This window comes from Somniosus microcephalus, chromosome 17 (genome assembly GCF_052327205.1).
Source record: "Somniosus microcephalus isolate GS21.2 chromosome 17, FLI_Smic_1.0, whole genome shotgun sequence".
In the NCBI taxonomy this organism is placed as follows: domain Eukaryota; kingdom Metazoa; phylum Chordata; class Chondrichthyes; order Squaliformes; family Somniosidae; genus Somniosus; species Somniosus microcephalus.
This window is the reverse complement of record NC_141003.1, coordinates 26,734,434-26,759,263: the sequence shown is the minus strand read 5'-3', so window position 1 is coordinate 26,759,263 and position 24,830 is coordinate 26,734,434. Positions and strand designations below refer to the sequence as shown.

Here is a 24,830-nt window from a genome sequence, read left to right as displayed (position 1 = left end):
TCCTCTGACCGTAATGTGTACTTCCTCAACATCATTGATGAGTACTCCCGTTTCCCCTTTGCCTTCCCCTGCCCAGACATGACCAGTACCACGGTCATCAAATGCCTGAACGACCTCTTCGCCTTGTTCGGGTTCCCGAACTATATACATAGCGACCGGGGCTCATCCTTCATGAGCGAGGAACTTCGACAGTTCCTACTAGTGAGAGGCATTGCTGCAAGCAGGACCACCAGCTACAACCCCCGAGGGAACGGCCAGGTGGAAAGAGAGAACGCGACTGTCTGGAAGGCCGTTCTCTTAGCCTTAAAGTCTAAGGGCCTGCCAACCTCTCGCTGGCAGGAAGTCCTCCCGGCAGCGCTGCATTCCGTCCGGTCACTGCTTTGCACGGCCATTAACGCCACCCCCCATGAACGAATGTTTGTTTTCCCCAGGAAGTCGACTACGGGAACCTCGCTACCAACATGGCTGACTTCTCCGGGGCCCGTCTTGCTGCGAAAGCACGTGAGGGCCCATAAAATGGACCCCCTGGTCGAGAGGGTGGACCTCCTGCACGCCAACCCCCAGTACGCCTATGTGGCATACCCAGACGGGCGGGAGGACACAGTCTCCTTACGAGACCTTGCACCCTCGGGCACCCCTGAGACACCACCGTTACCCCACACCACCCCCCCAAATCCAGCCCAGGTTGACGGCATGCCGGAACCCCACGAGCCTTCGCCGACCACGCAGACACCAGCATTAACATCGGATACTGCATCACCGCCACCGCTGCTGCGCCGATCAGAAAGACTTACGAGGCCTCCGGACAGACTGACATACCCGAACTGGTAGTACACTTCACCCCGCCGGACTCAAATCTAAACAAGGGGTGAATGTGGTAAACCACTTTTATCGTTCACTATCGTTACACTATGGTTACCACTGTTTATATCGTTACACTATGGTTATCACTGTTTACACTGTTGTATCACTACACAAGGTCACCTCTTGTCACGCTGTTATACCTGGGCTGACCACAGCTGACTCCACCCATGGCTCCGCCTGCTTGCCCAGGTATAAAGGTGGTCGACTGGCTGGTATTCCTCCTTGTTGGACCCGATCGCCCACGAGGGTGGGCTCTGTCATTTAGCCAATAAAAACCTATAGTTACTATCTTAACTCGTCGCTTTTCATTGGATGAATTGATAGGTATATCACATACCACTGCAACACAAGGTGGATAATTTCTTGTTTGCTTACCGAAATGCGACACATGCAGTCACCAACCAAGCTCCAGCCATGATGTTCTTTACCGCGGGTTAAGATGTCGCCTGGACTTGCTCAAACCAAACATAAGACGAGATGTTGCGAATAAGCAATTCCAGCACATCAATGAAAAGCCAACCAGGAGCTTCAAGATAGGGCAACCAGTCTTGGCCCACGACTACCGAACAGAAAAATGGCAGCCAGGAATGATATGCACACGGCAGGGACCACTAATGTACACAGTGAACGTTGGAGCGAGCATCGTGAGACGCCATGCTGACCAGATTCTAGAGTCACAGGAACAAGTCAAACCCATACCATGAGCATGCGCACCTGGTGATGAACCCGAAGTACAGATTGCGTCTACCTCAGAATCAGTGGTATTGGAAGCTGACGAACCAACCAATGACAATGAGCCAGAATCGACACCGCCGCAAGAACAGGATACTCGAACAAGGCGCTATCCAGACAGGATCAGGAAGCCTCCTCAAAGACTGAATTTATAAATGATTACTTTCAGCTGATGTATATAGTACAAAGAAAATTGTAATTGTAATTAGTTATTACTTAATTGTTAAATGAATGTTATGTACTGTTTATCTAAAAGGGGAGGAATTGTTGTGTATGTACCTTTAAGAGAGAACTGCTTTTATACTGTAGTACCGGCAGTGACCACACCTGTATATAAAGCTGTAGCAGGCTTCTGTACTTTCAGTTCCAGCATACCCTCTGTTCAGTAAACACCTGTTATTACCGTTCTCCTGCAGTCCGTGTGTTATTGATACACGGACACTACATTAACCACTTACAATACACAAGTTAACACATTCATTACAATAGCAGGAAAGGAATTTCATATCAACACATTAACATGCCTGTTATGAGCACTGCACAATGTCTTTTGTCACAATAGACAACAGACATCTGATTTCAAAGCTGCAAAATTCCAAGAAAATACTCTGGAGTTTTTGGCATCAAGGTGGACAGATTATAGGGATATAATTTTTGGAAAACACAAAAAGAAGTATGACAGTTTCATCCTATTTATCATCTTTCAGTAACTACTGTCAGTTTCCAAATGTGGTATAACCAAAGAATGTGTTTCTATTTTGTTGCATAGCTGTCTGACCAACTGCCAGAATAGGGAAATATTTGGCTTACATTTTCTGTACTCCCACATCAACATAGATGTGGCATTTAACAGTATCTCTTGCCATATAAATGTGGACCAATGTTCCTGATATTTGGGTCTGTGTTTTTTTTTTACTAGAGGCATAACTTCTTAAAAATAAAGGGCCATGATAAAAGATTTATGGTTGCAGTCATCCGGATCACTGTCAAAACCAGACTGACTCCAATGTATTTGGCCTCAAATATCAGAGTACTTCGAGCTGTCCCTCACTTACTGGTGGTTGGATTTGCACGAGGACTGCAGATGATCTGTCTTCAATGTGGAATTACTGCCCCATAAGTAAAATCAAGCTGCCTCTGTCAACGTGTTTGTGAAAATCCTTGCAATGCAGAGGGGAGGGGAGGGGGTGTAACATAGATCCTAGACAAACAGCAGAAAGAAAGAAAATGTAATGGAACATTATGAGCAGTGTGACTAGAATGGAACATGGACTCTATTAATAGTGGTGTCAATAGTGCCTTTGATCTTCAGTGGCTATTCTAACTTTCTATTACATTATAAATAGAGAAAAGAACATAATAAAATTAAGGTTGAGAAAAGGCCATTCAGCCTATTAAAGTTTGTTCTAACTCAACCAATCCTAGCATCCAACAGCATTATGAATGTGCCTATTGTCTTTGATTCTATCACCTTACGGGCAGATTATTCCAAACATACATCACTCTTAGAGTAAAGATTTATTTTCCTAACTCATCTGTTTTAAATTTACTTTTCACTAATTTAAATGTATGTCCTCTACTTCTACTGACCTGGCTTATTTTAAAGTAATATTCTATCCTATTTATTACTTTATGTACCTCAGAGCAATTCTCCGCACCCCCCACCCACCCCCCACCAACATTCTTACAAGACCAAAGAGCTTAGGCTTCTCCAATCTTTCTTTTGATCTCATCCCTTTTACACTTGGGATCATTCTTGTTGCTTTTTTTCTACACCCTCCCCAATCTATGTATATTCCTTTTCGAAGTATACTAATGAAAAGTGCACTATAACTTCTTTAGACTCTGGCTATGTAATCCAACACACACTTCACTTCGCAAATGCTTTGTAAAACTGTCTTGCCACAGAAGAGATCAAAATCGTCAAAATTTTAATTTAGAAGGAAGCAACGCCAGACAGACCGAAGCAGGCTACAGAGAAACATCTGGAATACCAACTAATATCAGGCATTCCCAAATTAATTTTACAGGTGTTTTTGACATGTGGCTGGATCACAAAAGATAAAATCCCAACATTGCTCAGAAGGCCAACAGCAATTATGAAGAGATGTGACATTGTGGTCACATGGAAGGGGTGATTCCGCGATCTGGCACTGCCAACGGGGAGTGGCACTCACAGGGAGTGCATCTCGGGAAGTCACAAATGCTCAGCCCATGGTTTTCTGCCCAGTAAATCTTAACTGGTAGGAAAACCATGGGCTGAATGCCCACAGCTTCTCAAGATGAACAGCCACTGCTCACCGGGAGTGACAGATTGACCAATCGCCCCTGAAGAAACAAGACTCATGTCGTTCTGTGACAAATGTTAAGCAAGGATCCATGTGGTCTCCCCCTCCTATCTGAGATTCTCATGATTACCTCCTGATGGTGATTTTGACAAAGAAAGCAGGAGGAGTGCTTCAGTTGGCCTCAAACGGTGAGGTAAAAATTGGCCCGAGTTTCTGCTCCGGACCTCTAACCAGAAGCCTTTGCTGGAAGTGAGCATATATGGGTGCCAGGTGAGGATTAGCCTCCACCACTGTGAAAGAGCCAACACTCATTGTGAAGGCTTACATGCGAATATTGTCACTTGGGCAAGGTACCAGAAAGCACCCAGTCCACATGGAACTGTACCCCAGCAAAGAGTCAATGCTTTCTGAAGAGAGGGCAAGGGGAAAAATTGCTGAGAAAAAGAGGGGAGAAAAAAGCACTTTGGGATGTTATGGAGAAGAGGCCTGTAGTGTCCGAGGAAAGACTGCAGGAGAACAATAAAACAGGTATTTACTGAACAGAGAGTAATTCAAGACTGAAATACAGAAGCCTGCTATGGCTTTATATACAGGGGCGGTCACTGCCGGTACTGCAGTATAGAATCAGTTCTTCACTTAAAGGTACATACACAACAAGGCCCTTACTGGAAAAACCATTAGAATTGGTATAAATTATGTCTCAGTGACTGCGTAAGATTCAACTAGGGCAGATCATTTCAAACAGAACAAAGCACCACTGGGATGATGGCGCTACTGTACTTGGTGAAGTAGTGGATCAGTTCCAAACCCTTGAGTCAAATATCCTCAAGAATAAAAAACTGAAACTAGGGCTGGACTGCAAATCAGCAAGAGATGACAAAACATTTCAATTACATGGGTTTTATTTTTCAATGGAGCCATTTGTTACCTGGAACTGGCCTCGAACAAAAGAGAGGGGGTTAGTTACCATTCATCAGTGTTACCTCAAACAAATACTACAAGAAGATAGCAAGACATGGTCATTAATGTAGAGAACAAGGAACATACAAAAACCACTGCACCAACAGCACAGCTCAGGAAAGAATAGACTTTAGATTGTTCAAGTACTGTATATTGCCCAAATTTGTAAAGAAATGCTTCCAAAAAAGGATTACTACAGCAGAATACAAAGGCATGAGCATATGAAGTGGAATGATGCTGGGATCCAGACAACAGTATCACTTTAAAAAGCATACAATTTTTAGCCAAGACCTGTATCAGATGGTGACTACATGTGCCAGTGCTATATACATAGAGATGCATAAAGGATGCAATATACTTGATGATGACAATAATGATATGAATCACGAGCAACAGGGCAGCAGTGAGACTGGACTCTTTGTATCGCTTGTTAAAATATAATTAATCACCCATTTTCTCCGCTGACTTTGTCTTCCTATATAATTAGCTACATTACAACAATTGTGGATTCTGATTACATTCATTAACACTCTTGTACCGCCACATGCAATTACTGAGGAGGCATGTAGCTTTCATAATGAAAATCTGCAGATAATGATAGCCAGGATGTTGAAACCCAAAATTATTGACTTTCGGTCACTCATCCATCCATTTGGCACATCACATTGATTGCTGTTTGATTTAACCCACAAAGAAGCTGCTTAATTAAAGACAATTGGAAAAGTATCATCCACAGCTGGAACTTAATGAACCTTGGGATTTTTTTTGCACAACGGAGCGTGGCATTCCAAATACATCAAAGGAAAAAAAGTACTTCAATGGCTTATTGAACATCCTGGAAACTGGTACCACTGGTCTCAGGTACGAAAACATGTTCATCACCACATGTTTGAAACACACTATTGGGCAGAACACTGCAATCATCAATAAGCATGAGTCACAAGTTCAATATACGGCCGACTTCATTCAGAAAAAGATATCTTGCGGCAACCAAAATAGAAGCCTCTCAAAAAACTGATGCCTGCAGTCAATTTAGCATTCTTCATTCAGCGACAATGCAGTAAGGCATCAGCATGTCCTCTTGTAGGAGACAGAAGCTTCTGTTAACCTTTAAATATGAACATATTCTACACTACAGAGTTTTTCTCATATAGCTTGCTCATTGTCAAATTCTTCTTAACCTGGTTCAGCAAAAGGAGGATGAGTCACTGTTTTATTCACGTACTATACAGTCAGACCTTGTGTTGCCATGTACACAGAATGCAGCAATTGGTTCAAGATATGGATCAGTATACAGGCAACTGTGCATTTTGCCCCTTTTAATGTTTTGGGGTGAAATTTTCTGCTGTTAAGGTGGAAGACAACTCGGAAGGGACTATCTTTCTACAACTGACTCCTATAACCATTGCCAGGTCAGTCATCACAAAGTCAGATGCACAGTAAAGCTCCATCAGCTTTGCCACTAATGAAGAGTCTTAGGGGCTTATTTTCTGACAGCGTGCCAGTGGCAGGTAATCTTGCCCACCACCAGTTTATATCGGAACACTGTGGGCACACTGCCAACATGCACTGGCACTCGGTGCAGTCACCCAGCTTCAGCCCCTCCAACTCCATTTCAATCTATTATTCTATCATAACAACAGAAAATGCTGGAAAAACTCAGCAAGTCAGGCAACATCCGTGGAGAGAAATTTGAGTTGACGTTTCGGGTTTGACCCTTCTTCAAAACTGGAGAGAAAAGGAACTAGATCGAAGGCAGGGCTGCGATCGGACAAAAGAATTAAAGAACCAAAAGAAGTAAAAGAGATTAGAAGCTAGACGAGATGGTAATAGGCTGTGATTAGGTGTAAAGTGTACTGGCAGGGCAAAAGATAGCTGCCAGGTGTGAGAGAGAAACAAAAGGAAAGGGGGGGGGAAAGGAAAGGAGTGGAAAAATATAAGTGAAAATGAAATAGGGGCCGAGGTTATGATCTGAAATTGTTGAACTCGATATTGAGACCGGAAGGCTGCAGACTGCCTAATCGGAAGATGAGGTGCTGTTCCTCGAGTTTACGTTGAGCTTCCGTGGAACAGTACAAGAGGCCAAGGACGGTGAGGTCCGAGTGGGAATGGAGCGGTGAATTGAAATGACAGGCGACCGGAAGCTCGGGGTCACCCTTACGGACTGAACCGAGGTGTTCCGCAAAGCGGTCACCCTATCCTAGTGATGTCTCTGAATTATATGACCAATTAGTGTCCAAACACAAATACATGCACAAATTAGACATATACAATACACACATTTATAAGGGAGATCACTGGGATTTGAGTTTTTCCTGAATCTTGAGATCTTTAGGATGTTTCACACCACTGTCTTGGATATATGTACAACAGACGTAAGTCCAAAATAGATTTTTTTAAAGAGACTGACTGTCAGTGACACTGAACACAGGACGTATTAAGTATTATTACTATTAGTGTTACCAACAACTACATTTGTATTGAGTCTAAGCCATATTTCAGGTCTCTCTGCCTCTCCACCTGCCTCTCCTACTTCAAGACCCTCCTTAGAACCCACCTCTTCACATACTTTGTAGGCGTAACTTATACAGCAGATTTTACACCACACAGTAAGTGTGATTTTCCTGGGTTTAGCAGAGGTGGCTCATGAAAAGATGGACACTATGCACAGGAAAAAAATATCCTTTTCCCCTGTTTTGCATCTGAATAGCACGGTAGCTGAATTTCCTGTGCAGCTTTTCGGGTGATTGCACACGAAGAGGGTGAAACAGTATAAGTTGCGTGCAAATCAACGTCAGAGATCTGTCCACTCATTTATTCCTGAACCAATACAAAAAAGCAGATAAACTAGTCAACTATCTCATTGCTGTTTGTGGGACCTTGCTGTGCGCAAATTAGCTGCCATGTTTACCTAAATAACAACAGTAACTACACTTCAAATGTACTTTGACTGTGAGGTGCTTTACAAGAAAGGTGCTATATAAATACAAGCTGTTTTCTTAGAAAGCTTCAACTAATATATCTAAATAATACATTATGAATATAGAACGGACTGAGTAAAGGCAGTTGATGAGGTATCAATTAGTTCCTTCATAAAGGGAACTGGATGAGTTAGAAATTGGTTTGAAAGTTCCAGAGATACAGATAGGTTGAGATATCAACAGAGATCATGATGTCATTCTTAGCGCATCCATCCAGGAAGATCCTACAGTTCTCCCATCACAGCAACCAACTCTTCTTTAAATGATCCTGAGGTTTAGTTCTCTATTAACCTACACAGAGATCTATTTCATGTGCCAATCACTCTGTGAGAAGAAATAATTTCTGGCAAAATGCCAAGTATATATTTTTTAATAGTTTAAACCTGTGCCATGGTTTGTGTAGTGTTCCAGATCCACCTTATCCTTATCATTTAGAATCTTGTAGACTTCAGTAAGGTTACCACTCAGTAGCTACCATTCAGGGTTGAAAAGTTCCAGTCTTTCCTTCTACCTCAGTCCTCGGGCACTGTGGCTCTTTCCTGACCTTCCTCTAGGGTCTGAATGTCCTTTTTCTGTCTCAGTAACCAGAAGTGGACACAGTACTCAAGGTACAGTCTGACCAGAGCACTATATACAGTTTGGTCTGCATACTGTAATTCGACGACAGAGGATGGGACGACCTTGGATCTAGACTGGAGGCGACGGAGGTTGAACAGTTTCCCGTTTGTTCTGTAAATTAGCTCCACTCCAGTGGGGAGCTTACTGAGGGTGAGATGGAGCATTGCAGCAAGGAAGATCTGCGCTTGCGTCTGCGCTCACTCGGAGGTCGAACTCCAAACCATCGTCAACACCTTCACCGAAGCGTACGAGAGCATGGGCCTTACACTAAACAACCGTAAGACAAAGATCCTCTACCAACCTGTCCCCGCCACACAGTACTGCCCCCCGATTATCAAAATCCACAACAAGGCCTTGGACAACATGGACTATTTTCCATACCTCGGGAGCCTACTGTCAACAAAGGCAGGCATCAACGACGAAGTCCAACACCGCCTTCAGTGTGCCAGTGCAGCCTTCAGTCGCCTGAGGAAGAGAGTGTTTGAAAACCAGGACCTCAAACCTGGCACTAAGCTCATGGTCTACAGAGCAGCAGTGATACCCGCCCTGCTGTATGCCTCAGAGACATGGACCATCAAAGCACTGGAGAGGTACCACCAACGCTGCCTCCGCAAGATCCTGCAAATCCACTGGCAGGATAGGCGCACCAACATCAGTGTTCTTGCTCAGGCCAACATCCCCACACTGTCCGCATGCCCGATACGAGACTCCCAAAACAAGCGCTCTACTTGGAGCTCCGGCACGGCAAGAGAGCCCCAGGTGGGCAGAGGAAACGCTTCAAGGACACCCTCAAAGCCTCCTTGAAAAAGTGCAACATCCCCACCAACACCTGGAAATCCCTGGCCCAAGACCACACAAAGTGGAGGAGAAGCATCCGGGAAGGCGCCAAACACCTCAAGTCTCTTCGCTGGGAGCAAGCGGAAGCCAAGCGCAGGCAGCGCAAGGAGCGCACGTCAACCCAAGCACCCCACCCACCCGCCCCTTCAACCACCGTCTGCCCCACCTGTGACAGAGACTGTAGGTCCCGCATTGGACTCATCAGTCACATGCAAACTCATTTTTAATGTGGAAGCAAGTCCTCCTCGGTTCCGAGGGACTGCTTAAGATAGAAGAGAGATAGATACAGTTTGGTCATGACTTCCACTGACTGGTGCTTTATTATTTTGTCTTTGTAACTCAGTATTGTATTTGCTTTGCTGGTTGTTGCTCTGGAGTGATTGCAAATCAGCATCAAGTCTATTAAACACTAGGGGGGAGAAATTCAGTTGGTTGCGCCAGCGATTAGCGCCTAAAGAGGCCGAGAAGTGGGGCGTTAGCCAATTTTCGCCCATGCGCAGTGAACCCAGCGCCTCTTGCTATATTGAGTGGGTTTTAGCACCGGTGCTAAATCTTAGCGCCCGCTTGCAGGTGCAGGCAGATCATGACGTCATTTCAGTGTGCAACGCCTTTTTGGCACCCCGGACCAGAAACTGAGTGGCGCCCCCCTCCGTTCCGCCTGGCGCTAATAGTGACAGCTTGCTGGAACCTTACCAACTCGCTCTCGGGCTGGAGGAGCGTTATTTAAGGGGGACTGGTGTGGTTTAAAAGCGGCAGCCATTTTTGGAGCACAACTTCCTCGAGAGCTACAAAGACTTGCTGAGCTGCACACTGAGAGCCATTTGACCACAGAGCCAGCGCAGGCAGACGATCTTCAGCCTTCTGACCATCACCTTGCTGTTGGTGAGCCTTGACAACGGGGAACCTTCCTGTGGGCACTTATTATGGGGGCTGCATTGGAGGGGAACGTCCTGCTGCTGAATCATCTGGAAAGGGCACTGAGATGCTGGGAGAGGGGGGCGGGCATGGCCAGACAGAGGAGGGCGAACAGACGTCGCCACAGCAGACCTAACGCTGGCAGGGTTTTCCGACAGCAGTTTCCTACATGAACATGCCGGAGGAGCAGTGTGTCAGAAGGCTGCGATTTAGAGAGGAGGTGGTGACTGAGCTGTGCCAGCTGCTTCAGCCAGATCTGCAGCCTCAGATAAGGTGCAGGACATCTCTGTCGGTGGCTGAGAAGATGTCTGCTGGCCTGAACTTCTACGCGAGCGGCTCTTCTCAGGCTGCGCGTCAGAGGCTGATCAGAAGTAGCTTCTAGGCCCCTCTCACGGAATGCTTGCTGCCATTCCAAGAACAGGAATGGAACTGGTCTGATAACCCCAAGCCTGTGAAGGGCAAGATGCATGTAAATAGCAGGCATGGCCATTGTAAATGAAGAAAGTGTTTCATTACACAAAATGTGGTTCCTTCAAACATGAGAAAGCTATGGCAACAGAAAGCAAAACTAATACACTGACACATAACTGACTCTCACACCCGGGAGACTGTCCAAAACATAAATCACATTCCGACCATTTTCTTTGGCCTTGATTCCACTGTGCCAACCAAAGCATCCAATGCCCCATCAGTGAGGCGTTCCACCCTCTGCCTCACCCTTTCCATGTCTTGCTAGGCTGGTGCGCCACAGGTAGGCTCCCACCGCTTTGAAGGCCTACAAGGCAGTGAGTGTGTCTGGTGATGCCAATTGACCTGCCCCTTTAAGAGCTGGCCAGCGCCAGTGTGTCTCAGGGAAAGTGATTATTGACAGCACCGTTGCTGCGCCCCGCCGCTGCGAAATTGGGTTGCGCCGCCAGGTTAGCGCCTTAAGAGTAGCGTGCAGTGCCTGATTTAGCGCCTCAATCACCTTTAGGGGCGCTGCAACCCAATATCGCGCGAGGTGGCGACAAGTTGCATCTGGCTATAAACTTTGCGCAGCGCCAATTCTAACGCCCCAAGCGGGGCTATACCCAATTTCTAGGCCTAGATTTCTTTTGACTTAATCCATTAATGGAGTATATACAGTACCCATTCTTTCTTCCTAATGTGCATACTTTGTACTTGTCCATATTACATTGAATCTGCTACTAGTTTACCCATTCAAATTTTTTTCTAACTCATTTTGTAGTGTCCAATCTGCCTCCTCAGATTCAATTTCCCTTCCTTGTTGTTTGTGAATTTGACAAGTTTTCATTGAGTTTCAGAATCGAAGTCATTAATATAAATTAGAAGCAGAGGAATGCCCCAATTCCAATGATCAAATACTCCATGGGATACAAGGCTGCCCAAGCTGCTGGAAGTAGAGGAGGTGGCATCTGTCATCTGGGGAGGGCAGCGGTCAGAGAATTGGATAGTGGAGGTGTGGGGATAAATAGATTGTTTAGTTTGATTACCTTGGGCAGCATTTATATGGGACTGTTTCTCAAGGAATTAAATAAACAGGTAGAATTATAATAGAGCAGTTTGTACATGGTCTGTGAAGAGGGGAGCTTTGATGGATCAAATGGACGCTATAAGAGTGCATCTACACTGCAGCTACCAGTCTGAGGCCTGCAGATGCAGTTGGAGTTCCAGTCAGTCAGAACCATGTTTGCATTTTTTGGCTCCAGCCTGGCCAGAACATTGAATGTTTGGTATAAGAGAGAGGTCTATGCAGCCTAGAAGGAGCACAGTCCTTTTAAAAATGCAGATTTCTTGAATGTGGAAAGGTAAGAATTTCTGCTCTAAACATCTAAACTGAAGTTGGGTAGAGTTTAGAAGTTCACAGGAGGTCCAACAGACTCCCTGAATTCCTTGTAAACCAGATTCGACACCGCACTGGAATTACACTCCATGTGGGATCAAACTGAAGTGGTGCGAAACTACCGCCTTCAGCTGATGTTCAGTTTCCCAGTTCACACATTCCTCACCCGGACAAGCAAAAATTAAATAGAGTAGTAGGTCTCCTGTGAGATAGCGCATGGGTCATGAGGGGACTTCTCCAGAGTTGGGTCAAACTGGAAGAGTCATTGCTGCAGAACAGGCTAGTGCCAGTAGAGAGGCTAAAGATTTGGGTCAGGTCAGAAGATGTGATGTTACAGACTCAGGGCAGGCTGGGCAGGACAGTCACCATTAAAAAGAAAATCAACTGAGGAAGCAAGGGCAAGGAGTCCATTCACCAGAAGCAATGCAAAGTCAGCAAAGAAGACATGGCAGAGACATGACCAATGATCACACCCTTCATGATCATCACCTTTCCTTTGGCGGTGGGATCTGATTGCTAAGCATATGTCTGATAATACCATGTGGCTGACAGGGACAGATCAGGAAGCAGAAGCACTACATTCATACAGAGACCAAACATTCTATTAGTATATATAGGTAGCACGCAGTCAAAGAAAGCAGTCTCTACACATTCTGGCTTATTCAGCGATCCTGCACTGCCAAAGGAGAGTCTCATTGAACAGGTTGGAGAATTGGCAACACAGTGTAGTATCCCTTTCTCCGATCCATGCCCATGTTGAGCAAGGCTCCCCACTGGGAGCATGGGATTGCTCAATTTGCCCTAGTGTGCAACTATATAAGTAACTTCATACATTACAGGTTACAATGTAGAGCTATGATTTTAACTGCAACAATTCACCCCGAATTCCTCACATGATCTCAGTCATAGAACACCCACCCCTGGTTTTTAATCCCCACTGCAGCTCAGTGTTGCCATTCCAATAGCAGGTGCTGGATGACAGACAGAACAGGCTTATGAAAATCCATCCATTATTGTTAAATCAGCTTTAAATAAGTAGGACGATTTTAGTAAATTCTAAAAATACTTGATTCCTTAAATCACACCTATTAAAACACAGCGATCAGCGCAGTAAAGAAGATTACATGAATATGAATCTGTCCCAGTTTCATCCTCTCGCTGCATCAATGATTTGGCAGTAAGTATCTGAATGGAAACTTTGTTCCCAGAGAAAGCAAATATTTAGTTTTAATAGTTATTGTTTGTATCTCTATTTAAAAGCTGACGTTAGCATCCTGTGTTAAAATAATTGCAAATCTTAGCATGTTACCATGATTTTATAAATATCCCACACCCATTGGCCAAACACGCAACTCCTCACAGTAATGTTTAAATGAACCACATAGATTTTCTATTTTGGTTTTAAACTGTGGGGAAGCGCAGGAAAACCTGAGATTAAAAGATTGGTGGCTTGCTTTAATTAAATGTTTTTTCCTCTAGAGAACTGTTATGATTACAGCTTGGGTTCCTCTCTCTATATTCACCAGCCTGTGTTTAGAAACTCATCATTTAACTATTGAGTCAGTGTTTTAGAAACAGGGTTCAGAGTTTTCAGTCTAGTTTCCCGAACGTCATTTTCTTTTAAAAACAACACAGGGTAGCAAAGTGCACCATGGTGGAGGGTCACAGATTCCCGACTGCAAAACCCCATTCAGGGAATTCCTAATCTCAACCATGCAGCATAAAGGAAAAAATTTTAAAAGTCAGGCAGGCCAGGATTAGATCTAGAACTTGTCCTCTTGGCCAGTGAAGGCACATGGGCCGGAATTTTGCCAGCACTCAGGGGGCAGGTTTGGAGGCGGGACAGCTGGCAAAATCGCCAAGATTGACAGTGGGCAGGAAACCTGCTGTCAACCCGCCTCCAATCAATCTTCCCAAGTGTCAGTTTCCCGATTTGCACATGGACCCGACACCTAGCGGCGGGAACAGGATTATAGCCACGTAACTGGCTGTTAAAGGTTGTGAACAGGCTCTTTTTCAATTCTGACACTTCTGCCTCGGGCTTCCTGACGTCCAGACACCACGCCAGGTAAGTGTGGTGTGTTGTGAGTCTGCTGTAATGTTCCTGCATTGATGACAGTTGCAGAAATGGTGTGAAAGATTCAATGGCGCACTGGTGAGTTTCAGAGGTAAGAAAATGTTGGGAAATTCATTTTTAATGCATTTAGACTTTTCTGTAGGTAACAAGTTTTGAATTGGATGTCTAGTCCCACCTCATTGGGAGAACCTCTCTCACCAATGAGAGATCACTTCTGTAACCTCACCTGCAGCTGCCATCTGTTCTAGCCTATGGAGGAGGGAGTCACTGGAGAGCCTGGGTGCAAGAGCTCCCCTTTGTACAGTGACTGTCAGTGTTTGCAGCACCTCAATGCTGTCAAACACGGAGAAATCAGCAGTCAAAAAAAAATTGTGCGTGATCCCTTTAAGAAAACTGGCAGATGACGCGTCATCAAATGACGTCATCTGACCAGCTTCATTTTAATTGGCCGGCAAGCCCACAGGGCCAATTGACGTAAAATCAAGTCTGTGGGCCGGATGTAGTTGGGGGCGGGGCTGGAACCCGAAAGCCACCTGACCCACTCCCAAGCCGCATCGATCGAGAACATCGCGGCCATGATACAGAGAAAGAACAAAAAGTGATCAAAAATTGCACTGAGAATAAAAAGCAGCAACAAGAAGAACTTGCATTTACAGTATATAGCACCTTTAACATAGTAAAGTGTCCCAAGGTGCTTCATAGGAGTGTTATCAAACAAAATTTGACACCAAGCCATATAAGGAGATATTAGGACAAGTGACCAAAAGCTTGGTGAAAGAGGTCGGTTTTAAGAAGCGTCTTAAAGGAGAAGCGAGAGAAAGATAAAGAGATGGAGAGGTTCAGGAAGAGAATTCCCGCGCTTAGGGCCTAGACAGCTGACAGCATGACCAATGGTGGAGCGATGATAATCGGGGATGCACAAGAGGTCATTTATCCCCCCTTCATAAGCAAGTAAATATCAGAATTTTTAATTGATTACAACTCTTTCTGTTAATATTTCCTGTATCTGCCTGGAGCAAGTACAACGAAAACAGCTGAACTTTGGCCTACTTGTGGATTATTTTTCATTCCTTCATGTGTCAAGATAAAACACACGAACAGTCCACTTCAGTAAAACCAGCTTGACGTCTGGCAGAGTACCAACCAGGAGAAAAATACTTGAACACACTGGTGCCAGGCCCAATGATGACTGTGAGACGCCACTGTGGCCTCCCATGCCGTGAACATGGATGCAGTTTAACACTTCACATGCTGAGTGGAGAGGATCTAACGCAGTCAGCACTAGAAAAGAGAACAATTGCACTTCTCGAACTCTTAAACCAGCCAGTGCACTTTAAATACTGTATGTGGGAAATAGGACTCAACAACAGCAGCAACTTACATCTATATAGCGCCTGTAATATAGCAGCGTAATCAGACTTACATAGAAACCATGCCAAAGAAGGAGACATTAGGGCAGGTGACCAAACGCTTGGTCAAAGAGATAGATTTTAGCAGAGTCTTAAAAGGAGGGAGAGGTGGAGAGGCAGAGGGGTTTAGGGAGGGAGTTCCAGAGCTTAGGTCCTAGACGGCTGAAGGCACAGCTGCCAATGGTGGGGCAAAGGAAGTGGGTGATGCAAAAGAGGCCAGAGTTGGAAGAACGTGGGCCTAGAAATTCAGTGGCGCCCCATTTGGGGTGCCAGCCTCGCCAGGGCACCGGAAGTACCGCCCCGGAAGTAGTCGCCTGCTGCAAATTCACTTTCAGCGCCCCAGAGGGAAGCGCGGCGCTACTCGAGGCGCCCCGCATCCCACTTGGGGCGCTGCAACTGAAGATCGCAGCGCAACGTGCCGCAGCACCACACGCTGCGGCACGGCGCGCTGTGGTACTGCAGGCCTTCCTCCCCTTCTTAAAGGGGAGGGGCCTGCTGCAGCGCGCTCAAAGAGCGCGAGTGCCGGCAAAAGAGCCCGGCACCAAGGAGAAGTGCCAGGCTCTTGGGACACAGCCGGCACTCTGCGGGGGGGGGGGGCTCAGGAGGCCGGGGATGGCAGCGCGGAGGTGTGCTGGCAGGTGGCCAGCAAAAAAAATGGCCGCCCCGCACCTCAGCACCTCTACCGCCGGGGGTAGGCCCCCCTGAACCGGTCGCAAATTGCGACCGGCGTTAAAGCAGGGAGTGCTACTAAATTTCATGATCAGGGCGGTAGCGGGGCGCTGCGCACACCGATGACGTCATCGGTAGTGGCGCAGCGCTAACGGCTAGCGCTGCCATTAGCGTCCCGCTAAATTTAGCGGGAGGCATGGCCAGTGGCGTACAACCCACTAAGTGCCTTCTTAGGGCGCTAACAGGTGGCGCAGCCCACTGAATTTCTAGGCCGTAGAGTTTTTGGTGGGTTGTAGGGCTGGAGGAGGCTACAGAGATAGAGAGGTAATGGAGGGATTTGAACATGAGGAAATCGGCAGACAACACTGCTTTTTTCTAACTAATACTTTCAGATCGATTTTACAGGTCTCTGTTCTCTCATGAGTCACTAGCTTTATGTTAGCATGGAACTAATCATACAGAAATATTAGCCATACGTGATGTCAACAATCTGTGGAGCTGTTATGGTGGTGTTTTTAAAGGACTGAATTCATTATGTTTGTGTGTTGCAGAACAATTAAATTTGAACTCATTGCCTTGTAGATACACAGCTGTAAGGAGGTAGATTTATTCCCCGATTGGTTTTTGGTGGATTTCAAGTCCTTAATGACAGTCAAAGTAAGGAGTAGCAGTTGATCGCTGGCAGCTCCACTACAGTTGATTAGTAGGATATTCTATGCCAAGTTCTTATTACCATGGGGTAAGTTTTATGGGTTAGGGCTAAAATCGGACTATCGGGTGTGGCTGTTATTAAAATAGCTGGAACACGTGGAGGGACAGAGACCGAGTCCTCTGACCTCTGTGCTTGATCTGTGCTCCTTTTAGTTTTCTGATTGCTAATTTCCATGCCCAACTGTCCGACCTGCCCAGCCATCGAGCAAGGCTCCGCACCGGAAACGCCAAGTCTAAAGACTTGCCCCTGGAGAACAGCAGATTCATTCAGTTCGGGGTTTCTTTTGCACCTCGGAGCACAGATACCAACAGCCAGGTTAATACATAGTGCTGTCCTTAATGAAGTGGCAATCACTCCCATTGATAATCAATAGTTAATTAGTGGGAAACACTGTACCTGATGTATATTCCATATCAATATTTATTGCACAATTACACCAGTTTCCAGGGCCCTCTGAATAAGTGAATCAGAAAGGGAATCAGAAATAAGAAATCAAACATGCACAATACAATAATGAAGATGCCATACTAGCTGATTTAAGTTGTCATTTCATTGGCTTTTTTTAAATTTGTTCCTGGGATGTGGGCGTCACTGGCAAGGACAGCATTTATTGCCTATCAATAATTGCCCTTGAGCCGCCGCCTTGAACCGCTGCAGTCCGTGTGGTGAAGGTACTCCCACAGTGCTGTTAGGGAGGGAGTTCCAGGATTTTGACCCAGCGACAATGAAGGATCGGCGATATATTTCCAAGTCAGGATGGTGTGTAACTTCGAGGGAAACTTGGAGGTGGTGGCATTCCCATGTGCCTGCCGCCCTTGTCCTTCTAGGTGGAAGAGGTCGCGGGTTTGGGAGGTGCTGTCGAAGAAGCCTTGGTGAGTTGCTGCAGTGATGGAGATGGTACACACTACAGCCACGGTACGCCGGTGGTGGAGGGAGTGAATGTTTAAGGTGATGGATGGGGCGCCGATCAAGTGGGCTGCTTTGTCCTGGATGGTGTTGAGCTTCTTGAGTGTTGTTGTAGCTGCACTCATCCAGGCAAGTGGAGAGTATTCCATCACACTCCTGACTTGTGCCTTGTAGATGGTGGAAAGGCTTTGGGGAGTCAGGAGGTGAGACACTCACCGCAGAACACCCAGCCTCTGACCTGCTCTTGTGGCCACAGTATTTATGTGGCTGGTCCAGTTAAGTCTCTGCTCAATGGTGACCCCCCAGGATGTAGATGGCGGGGGATTCGGCGATGATAATGCCATCGAATGTCAAGGGCTGGTGGTTAGACTCTCTCTTGTTGGAGATAGTCATTTCCTGGCACTTGTGTAGCGTGAATGTTACCCGCCACTTATCAGCCCAAGCCTGAATGTCATCCAGGTCTTGCTGCATGCGGGCATGGACTGCGTCATTATCTGAGGAGTTGTAAATGGAACTGAATGCTGTGCAGTCATCAGGGAACATCCCCACTTCTGACCTTATGATGGATGGAAGGCCATTGATGAAGCAGCTGAAGATGGTTGGGCCTAGGACACTGCCCTGAGGAACTCCTGCAGCGATGTTCTGGGGCTGTGATGATTTACCTCCAACGACCACAACCATCCTCCTTTGTGTTAGGTATGACTCTACCCGATGGAGAGTTTTCCCCCTGATTCCCATTGACTTCAGTTTTACTAGAGCTCCTTGATGACACACTCAGTTAAATGCTGCCTTGATGTCGAGGGCAGTCACTCTTACCTCACCTTGGAATTCAGCACTTTTGTCCATGTTTGGACCAAGGCTGTAATGAGGTCTGGAGCCGAGTGGTCCTGGCAGAACCCAAACTGAGCATCAGTGAGCAGGTTATTGGTGAGTAAGTGCAGCTTGTTAGCACTATCAATGACACCTTCCGTCACTTTGCTGATGATTGAGAGTAGATTGATGGGGCGGTAATTGGCCAGATTGGATTTGTCCTGCTTTTTGTGGACAGGACATACCTGGGCCGTTTTCCACATTGTCGGGTAGTTGCCAATGTTGTAGCTGTACTGGAACAGCTTGGCTAGAGGCGCGGTTAGTTCTGGAGCACAAGTCTTCAGCATGACAGCCGGGATGCTGTCGGGACCCATAGCCTTTGCTGTATCCAGTGCGCTCAGCCGTTTCTTGATATCACATCGAGTGAAGCTAATTGGCTGAAGACTGGCTTCTGTGATGGTGGGGACATCAGGAGGAGGGCGATATGGATCATCCACTCAGCCCTTCTGCCTTAAGATGGTTGCCTTATATTTTGCACTCACGTGCTGCGCTCTGCCATCTTTGTGGATGGGGATATTCATGGAGCCTCCTCCTCCCGTTAGTTGTTTAATTGTCCACCACCATTCACGACTGGATGTGGCAGGACTGCAGAGCTTTGATCTGATCTGTTGATTGTGGGATTGCTTAGCTCTGTCTATAGCATGCTGCTTCCGCTGTTTAGCATGCATGTAGTCCTGTGTTGCAGTTTCCCCAGGTTGGCACTGCATTTTTAGGTACCCCTGGTGCTGCTCCTGGCATGCTCTTCTACACTCCTCATTGAACCAGGGTTGGTCCCCTGGCTTGATGGTAATGGTAGAGTGAGGGATATGCTGGGCCATGAGGCTGCAGATTGTGATGGAGTACAAACCTGCTGCTGCTGATAGGCCACAGAGCCTCATGGATGCCCAGATCTGTTCTGAATCTATCCCATTTAGCACAGTGGTAGTGCAACACAACAAGACGGGACTTCGTCTTCACAAGGACTGTGTGGTGGTCACTGCTACCAATGCTGTCATGGATAGATGCATCTGCGAGAGGTCGATTGCCGAGGACGAGGTCAAGTAGGTTTTTCCCTCGTGTTGGTTCTCTCACCACCTGCCACAGGCCTAGTCTGGCAACTATATCCTTCAGGACTCGGCCAGTAGTGGTGCTACCGAGCCACTCTTGGTGATGGACATTGAAGTCCCCCACCCAGAGTACATTCTGTGCCCTTGCTACTCTCAGTGTTTCTTCCAAGTGGTGCTCGACATGGAGGAGTACTGATTCATCAGCTGAGGGAGGGCGGTAGGTGGTAATTAGCAGGAGGTTTCCTTGCCCATGCTTGACCTGAAGCCATGAGACTTTATGGGGTCCAGAGTCAATGTTGAGAACTCCCAGTGCCACTCCCTCCTGACTGTATACCACTGTGCCACCTCCTCTGGTGGGCCTGTCCTGCCAGTGGGACAGGACATACCCAGAGATGGTGATGGAGGAGTCTGGGACATTGGCTGAAAGGTATGATTCTGTGAGTTGCTAATTGGCACAGCCCTGGCTTAGATTCAATAAGACATTAATCCCAGTCAGAGTTAGACAGTATCTATGGAAGGGACATAGCTATTGCCAATCTTAAATTATAAACACACATTGCTTTAATGTATTTGATTTACCAGGATACTGATGTGACATATTCATAGTATTAGTGGGTCTACTGCCACCAACACTAGTTATGAAATGGGTCAGTGAAATGTAAGCCTTACACTCATTCTCAACACCGATAAAATAAATTGTGAACAGATTTTTTAAATTTTATTTGTGAGTCTTTCACTATATTTGGCAATTTCTCACATAAAAATTATACTTTTGATTCCGCACGCAGCCAGCGCATGTCACTGACCTCATGTCACTCGGCAAATTCTGTGCTCCTCTTCACAGAGCTACAATGCTCAAAACATGATCAAGCGTCAGGTGAAGGCGCTAGAGAGGAAGTCCTGCATCAGTAACTTTAGTGTGATCGAGCATGTACTATAAATAAACCTTTATTTGGAGAGTACGCTGTCTTTCCAGCAACACTTTACAGGAGTAGAAAAATGTGCAAGGTTTGCCCAACAGGAAAGCAGCTTATTGTATAAAGAAAGAAAGACTTGCATTTATACAGCATCTTTCACGACCTTAGGATGTCCCAAAGTGCTTTACAGCCAAAGAAGTACTTTTTAAGTGCAGTCACTGTTGTAATGTAGAAAGCGCAGCAGCCAATTTGCACACAGCAAGATTCCAAAAACAGCAATGTGATAGATAATGACCAGATAACCTGTTTTAGTGATGTTGGTTGAGGGATAAATATTGGCCCGGACACCAGGGAGAACTCCCCTGTTCTTCTTCGAAATAGTGTCATGGGATCTTTTATGTCCACCTGAGCGGGCCAATGGGGCCTCGGTTTAACATCTCACCCGAAAGACGGAACTTCCAACAGTGTAGCGCTCCCTCAGTACTGCATGGCTTCATTCAATTTTTAGCTCAACACTGTCAGGAGTTCCAGATTCAGGTTACAGTAAAACCGTATCATCCTTGTGTAACTATCAGTAGCTCTATGGGTTCTCACGGGAGCTGTTCAATTGCCACCAGCATCCAAGTAGCAGTGACATAGAATAATTGGGAGCATATAATTTCTTTTACTGGAATGAAATTTATTTACACAATATTTCCATTACATGGTTTACTTCAGAGGAACGAACCTGGAGGAGTGAGTGGCACAGATACCAGGTCTGACAGGCTTATAGGTGATGGAGAACTCTCCAAGATAATGGCCAGTCTTTTGAGGCTTGATTTAAACCTGGTTGAAAGTTTTGCCATTGTGCACACCAAACCTGCTGCCTAACATCTCTGGGAGGACAATCATAAAGAAAGACTTGTATTTATATAGCATCTTTCACGATTTCAGGATGTCCCAAGACACAGTCAATTAAATACTTTTGAGAGATTTTCCACTCTACACTCCTGATGGGTAAACCTCGGCACCAACAGTGCGGAATCATAGCAATTTCCCTGACAGAGCCAAATGCTGCAAGCATCGCAGAAATAGCAAGGTTCTAGTAAACCTCACAGGTTGGCAACAGTGTCAAGTTAGAAGTGAAAAGTCAATGAAAACTCATTAGGGATCATTTTAAGATCTGGATATTTATTGGGTAAAATAAGTAACAACTGGTTACGGAGGTCACGGACCATCATCAAAGACCCTACCCACCCCAGCCACAATCTGTTCGCCCTCCTGCCATCTGGGAGACGCTACAGATGCATTCGCACCCGAACGACCAGATTTAGGAACAGCTTCTTTCCCAGGGCTGTCATCCTACTGAACTCCACAAATAAACTCTAAAGCCTGCACATCTGCCAATGCACTTTATTATGGTTATGTTTATGTTAATGTATTACAAGCCAAATGAATGTTGAATGTTTAAATGTCTTAATCTAAATGTACACTCTCGGGAGCCACAAGCCTACATTTCGTTGTACTGCACTTGTGCACTAACAATGACAATAAAGTTGATTATTATTATTATTATTAAAACAAGTTTTACTTATCCTGCATCAGGCTGATGTTGTATTTGAGCCATATTCTTGCTGCCTGGAATGTGCCCTCACTGGGTTCCTGATCCTGACTGTGTCAAGTTCCACTTCCCCTCTACTCCAGCTCCAAGTGCAACTGACTCCACACGGCATTCCTCAGGACAGCACTTAGAATCAGCAAAGCTTCTGAACACAAAGTCCAGAAAGTCCTTGCAGCCCACAGTCAAATCATACGCTTTCAAAAACGCCATTTAAAATAAACACTTCTCACTGTCAAAATCTAGCACAAATGTTGCACCCCCTGCATTGAATAATCCAATCAGAGGATTCACCCTGTAGCTCTGAAGCACATGAAAGATCAGAAACAAGTAATACTGTTTGGGGATTTGTGCAATACTGTTTGACAGACTATTTCATTAGACTCTCAATATGTGCCTGTTGCCAATTGGCAAGCCTTTTGAATATTTTTTAAATTAGTTTTCTCCCTTTTCATTCCCTCCCTGAACACATACACACACGATGCATTACTCTTCTCCCCGGCCTCTGATATTGCTGCTCGTGAAATAGTTACTGGGAGGTGTGTGATGCTGGCCTCTGAAGACTTGTACAGGAAACTCTTTATTATCCGGCACCGACGGGACCGGCGTGGTGCCGGTTTAACAAAAAGTCCGGATTACAGAGAGGTATAGTTAAAAGGTACGAGAGCTCCGTACACAGCAACAAATCCAGGCTTCCCATGTGCAGAAACTCCGGCCACAGACCATGCGTCCCTGCTGCTTAGCAACAAGTGCAGGAACCCCAGTTACACAGCCACAGATCCAGGAACTGCCACTAATATGAAGTAAAACTTACCTGAACCTACTCCTGAATTTTGCCGGTTAACAGAGATTTCTGGTTATTTAGGTGCCGGTAAATCGAGAGTTTCCTGTACACTGATCGTCCCTCCCTCCCGGTACAGAAACTTTATGCTCTGTTCTGCATCTCCCTTGATGGCATGTTCAAGAATTCAGAATTCGCTGCATGGGGAACTGTATGATCCCACATCCTAGCGCTCTATCATACTGAGATTCTCAGCACAGAATAGAGCAGATAAGCCTGAGGCAAGGTTATTGATGCCTCACCGCCTGTGTCAATATAATTCTTATATAGACTGATCAAAGGTCAATTATTTTATCATCATCACTGCACCTTTTGCATCATCTCTACTGAAATAAATAGTTACTACCAGTTACAGACCATTGAATAAATCAACTCTATTCAAGAATATCTGTGGCTGATACTAAAAACAGCACAGATTAAATGTGCACAGTGACCACAGCATAGTTAGGTCCAATGTAAGAATGGGAAAGGACAATGAAGAACCAAAGATAAGGGTGCTGGACTGGAAAAAGACAACGTTCAGAGAGATAAGGAAGGATTTGGAGAAACTGGGCAAAAAATTTAGCAAACAGGTCAGTAAATCAGCAGTGGGAAATCTTCAAATATGAGATGCATAAAGTAGAAAATAAAGATGTTCCTAATAAGGCAAAAAAAAGGGGATACGTCAAAGAATGGAGTTCCATGGATAAATAGAGAAGTTAAAACCGAACTAAAATTTAAAAGTGAGGCATATGATAACATTAGGAATAACACTACAATAGATAATCATGAGGAATATAGAAAGTCTATTATGGAGATGAAAAGGGAGGTTAGAATGGGTTAAAAGGGAATAGCAGAAAGAGTGGAAAATATAAAAGGAAATAGTAAGGATTTTTATAACAATATTTTTTTTTAATTCGTTTATGGGATGTGGGCGTCGCTGGTAAGGCCAGCATTTATTGCCCATCCCTAGTTGCCCTCGAGAAGGTGGTGGTGAGCCGCCTTCTTGAACCGCTGCAGTCCGTGTGGTGAAGGTACTCCCACAGTGCTGTTAGGGAGGGAGTTCCAGGATTTTGACTCAGCGACGATGAAGGATTGGCGATATACTTCTAAGTCAGGATGGTGTGTGGCTTGGAGGGGAACTTGGAGGTGTTGATGTTCCCATGCGCCTGCTGCCCTTGTCCTTCTAGGTGGAGAGGTCGCGAGTTTGGGAGGTGCTATCGAAGAAGCCTTGGCGAGTTGCTGCAGTGCATCTTGTAGATGGTACACACTGCAGCCACAGTACGCCGGTGGTGGAGGGAGTGAATATTTAAGGTGGTGGATGGGGTGACAATCAAGTGGGCTGCTTTGTCCTGGATGGTGTCGAGCTTCTTCAGTGTTGTTGGAGCTGCACTCATCCAGGCAAGTGGAGAGTATTGCATCACTCCTTACTTGTGCCTTGTAGATGGTGGAAAGGCTTTGGGGAGTCAGGAGGTGAGACACTCGCCGCAGAATACCTAGCCTCTGACCTGCTCTTATTGCCACATTATTTATGTGGCTGGTCCAGTTAAGTTTCTGGTTAATGGTGCCCCCAGGATGTTGATAGTGGGGGATTCGGCGATGGTAATGCCATTGAATGTCAAGGGGAGGTGACTAGACTCTCGCTTGTTAGAGATAGTCATTGCCTGGCACTTCTGTGGCGTGAATGTTACCTGCCACTTACCAGCCCAAGCCTGAACGTCGTCCAGGTCTTGTTGAATGCGGGCATGGACTGCTTCATTATCTCAGAA

The 24,830-nt window shown here is 45.7% G+C and overlaps 1 protein-coding gene and 1 pseudogene across 5 annotated transcripts in view; both read right to left on the bottom strand.

The window, feature by feature from the left end:
* Positions 1-24,830, bottom strand: part of rerg (RAS-like, estrogen-regulated, growth inhibitor) — a 135,617-nt gene that overhangs the window by 48,130 nt on the left and 62,657 nt on the right. The window lies entirely within an intron of this gene.
* Positions 16,332-23,880, bottom strand: LOC147105591 (uncharacterized; annotated as a pseudogene).